This window comes from Protopterus annectens, chromosome 4.part0, assembly GCF_019279795.1.
Source record: "Protopterus annectens isolate FY-2018-M chromosome 4.part0, PAN1.0, whole genome shotgun sequence".
NCBI lineage: Eukaryota > Metazoa > Chordata > Ceratodontiformes > Protopteridae > Protopterus > Protopterus annectens.
The window spans coordinates 1,675,723,172-1,675,727,450 of NC_056733.1; the positions used below are offsets into that span (position 1 = coordinate 1,675,723,172).

At 40.2% G+C, this 4,279-nt stretch overlaps 1 pseudogene; it reads right to left on the reverse strand.

Moving 5' to 3' along the window:
- Positions 1–2,848: 2,848 nt before the first annotated feature.
- On the reverse strand, positions 2,849–3,931 carry LOC122800475 (annotated as a pseudogene).
- Positions 3,932–4,279: the final 348 nt, after the last annotated feature.

Genomic DNA, 4,279 nt, shown 5'->3' on the forward strand with positions numbered 1-4,279 from the left:
TACCACATCAGGCTACCATTTGTGAAGAAGCCTACCACTCCTTCCATCATAGACTCCATACCCATTTCCTGTTCTTGGTCTGCACCCTGTCCTCTAGCCTGTTCTGCGTCATACTTACTATGGATAGCATAGGTGGGTGGTAGTGCAACTAATTATTTTGTCTTCAGGAATGGTGGGAGGCTTGATGAAATAAGTTAGAATGGGTAGGGGGATGTGCCAGGTTTGTCTCTTATCCCCTATGTTATTAACATTGGAGCTGAGTAAGTTTAGCAAACTAAGACATCAGTTTGGTTGACTGCAGGATGCTGTTAACTGAAGTAAGGAAAACAATGTCTGTTTTTGGTATTATTTCAAGATTTTGTTCAGGTGTTAGGCCTGCAGTTTCATCCCCAAGATCTTCTGTAGCTATAGTATGGTAAGGAAATGCAGAGGATGTGTTTTGTCATGTTTTATGGATGGGTAGAAAATGTGCGATTATGGATTACTTAACACTTAATCATATGTCATCAATAACTGGATTACTTTGACTGGTATCATGTCTTGTATATGAGACAAGTGGTTGGATAAAGTGACATATATTATTATTTATCTGTTTATAGTTTATTAATACCAGCCCACGTGAGATGTTGGAGGTAGAGAAGGTACATAACAGGTTCTTCAGAAGAAGTCATACAGATAGGCTCCACTTTGGTGCAGATTGAAAGGACAAGGCCTTGAGGAGATGGGGATGCCTCACTTCTGATATTACATGTCAATGATTAATATGTTGCACTACTTACCAACTCTACAGAATTATCCATTTAAATGGGTGAATTGGTCAGTTAGTCTTGATAGAAAGCTCATGAAAAAGTTCAAAATAGGTTCATAGGTACACAGGTTTATAGGTGTTTACTAGGCTAATGACCACAAGGGGCTTTTTAAGCCTAGTCATGCATCCCAAATCTCTGACAAGTTCTCTTACCCTTGATAAGTGTAAGCAGGGGCTTGGGAGACTAAATATTTACAAGCAGGGGCCTGGGAGATGAACCATTTGCAGGTTGCCTATGTCCATTAGAGACATAGGTGCCAAGCTAGGGATACATTTCCTGTTCCCAATCCAATTGTCCAAGTCACAATTGAATTGGGTTAGGGAGGAACTCTGCTTTACATGGATGGGAAGCCTGTTCCAGAGATGGTGTAGTCTCTGGGATACATACCTGTCTCTGTATCAGGTCCTATTTACATCACAGGCAAAGTTTAAGTCTTTAGAATGGGTAATTCTGGTGTTGTTTGTTTTGTGGATATGCAGGATGTCCATCAAAGTGGGTCTGACAATTTCCTGTATGCCAGGCATAGACCTTCCCTCAACAGACTGTAGGAAACAGAATGCAAGGATAAGGCCTTGAGACAGTCTGCTCAGGACATTTTACTTATGCCCTGTATTCTTTTAGCAAGGAACCTCTGTGGGCATTCCATTTGCTGGACATGCCTGGTTAGGTAAATACCAAAGGGGATAAGGATATCAGGTGGTGGATAGGAGAAATAATTAGGGGCGGCCCTTTGAGAAGATGCAAGGAAGGCACATGTCTCACAATGAAATGTGGAAAGCCTTTAGCATTTTAATGAAGTACTGGAATTTTAAGGATTTACAGTTTGTGGGTGTCTTGCTGATTCAGCTATTATGCAAAGAATTCAAGGAGCTCTTTACCTTGCAGTGACAATGGTTGTTGCAGTCAAGAGATAGAATAATTGGTCAACAAGGCCATCATAACTTGGATATGTGGAGTGTGAAGTTATCAGAATGTAAGAGGGGAGAGGGTTATAAGCAGATAAAAAAGGCTAAGACTATATTGCAAGTAGTTAACAGAAGCAGATTAGGCATGAAATATAGGGCCTTAGATGAAAAACAAGCTAACAAATTGCTTGGAGGGCGATGCCTGTAGTGGACTGCAGAAAGTAAAATTTAGAGGGATGAAAGGTTTTGGGAAAAAATTTAAACTCTAAGTGGAAAAGTTAAAAAGAATGTGTCAGATGTATGGTGTACATATGTAGCTTTTATATCAGTGGTATAGAAACCAAATACAATTATGCATGAAGGACTGCAAGAAGTTATAATACGTTGGTCATATGGGAACTAGAGATAGGTAACTTAAATCTGTGATGACACTGTAGAAAGCCTCAAGGTTTATGGAGGCATTTGTGTGAATATGATAGATGTTATAAAATACTATAGTTGAGTGCTGATGGTATTTTTGATTATTTAATGTTACGTCAGATAGCATAATGCACTGTTAAAGAAGGAATTCAGTTTCAATTGGCAAAGGAATGGGTCAAATTGGAGTAGCTACTGGCTACAAAGAGAAGGACTTGAAGTGTAGTAGGGAGACTGCTTTCCATAAGTGACTTATGGATATTTTTAGAAATGTACAAGGTGAATCCTTTAATCCTTGTCAGTGGGTCTGAGGGAGAAATATTTAGGGAAGGTCTCTGTCCCACGGACGTAATTCAGGGTGGGCTAGGTTTGCGAAATGTGGCCTAAGGGTGTTTGTCTAAAGACAGACTCATAAGAAGAATGATGTGCAGCATTCCATGACTGGTCACAGGTTCATAGGTGTTTATTAGGCTAATGACCACAAGGGCCTTTGTAAGCCTAGCCATGCATCCCAAATCTCTGACAAGTTCTGGTACCCTGATAAGTGTAAGCAGGTACTTGGGAGGTGAAACATTTACAGAGAGGGGCTTGAGAAATGAACCATTTACAGGCTGCCTGAATCCATTGAAGACATAGGAGCCAAACCATGGATGAATTTCCTGTTCCCTATCCAGTTGTCCAAGTTACTCTTCAGTTGGGTTAGGGATGAACTCTGCTTTACATGGATGTTCCAGAGAAAGGGATTTTTTTCTGAAAGATTGTGATCATTTCTGAAAAGGATAACCCTCCAACAACAATTTGCAGTGGTCCATACAAGACAAGGAGTGGTTCATCCTGGGTATCTTCTTGAAAAGGAATGGCAAATGTCATGCAACAGTGAGAAATATCTGTACAGCCTCTTCATAGTTCAGATAGCGCAACAATCAGGAAACTAGCTTCTTCCGTTTACAAACAGAGAAAACCTGCAGGAATTCATCTTCCATTTCATTTCCCTTGCTGCATTCTGCTGCCTTAAGCATGTAGTATGTTCAATGCACCTTATTATTTTATTTCTTCAAGAACCTGGCCTGCTTCTGTCCAGGAAGGTGGAAGATTCTTCTCTCCACTTCCACATCAAGTAACATCATGAACATTTTATCTGTCCTACGAAGGACCTGCAGCTTCTGATCTGTCCTCAGATTCTCATCTAGAAGTGCAGCATGGACTACATCAATTGCTCAGCGAGGGCTGTAACACATTGAAACTGCAACCTGCCCTAGGGAGTCCTCTATATGAACAACAGACTCATATGCATCTGCTTTTTTGTATGTAAGGAGTGATGAGTTTATTTGGCTCCGTCTTCAGCCAGTATCTGAGCATCCTCTCCTATGTTATTATACACTCCAGCTTCTCACAGTAGGCTTGGTAATAGTAATCATCCAAGTGTAGATTCTCACTTTGCAGATGGATCATCTGCACTTTGATCACCCACAGCTTCTCTTTTTGATTCATCAAGTTGATATATGGATCAAGATGAATGTCACACATTTTACGGGGTGCACTCTGGGCACACTTCTGACACTGGTGCAGTATTCTTCAGCTCTGAGGATGGATCTGTGTCACATGACCAGGGACTCTGTATCTTGGCAACTTGTTTGTAGATGGGCTGTAAAATGAAGAATTCCGTGGTGCTGGAGAAGCAGCACTAAACTGCATCTGCATCATCTTTGCACCTGCTGGATGGCGAATGACTGCACTAACATTAGGAGTGATCAAGGATAATATGCAGGTGAATGAGGAACCATGGGAGACATGCAGCATTACGTAAACCAAGCTCATAATCCAAATATAAATAATGCCACTGAGGATCCATTCACTGGTTAAAAATAATACATTTTATTAAAATAATAAGTAAAATAATTGAGCGCTTTTGTCTCAACAGACAGACTTCATCAGAATAATATGAACAGATAAGCCAACACTTTTTGAAAAGGCAGTGCTTTGATGCAAGCAGGTGCACAGGATACTTGAAGGTTAAATGAACTTTTCTTAAAGACACACGCTTCCATAACACTTGAAGCATCATTTAATATTGTGCGAATCTGTTGATAAATAAAGCACATTGGTTAAAACAAAACAATATATTTACAATCTGGCAGCCCTAATATT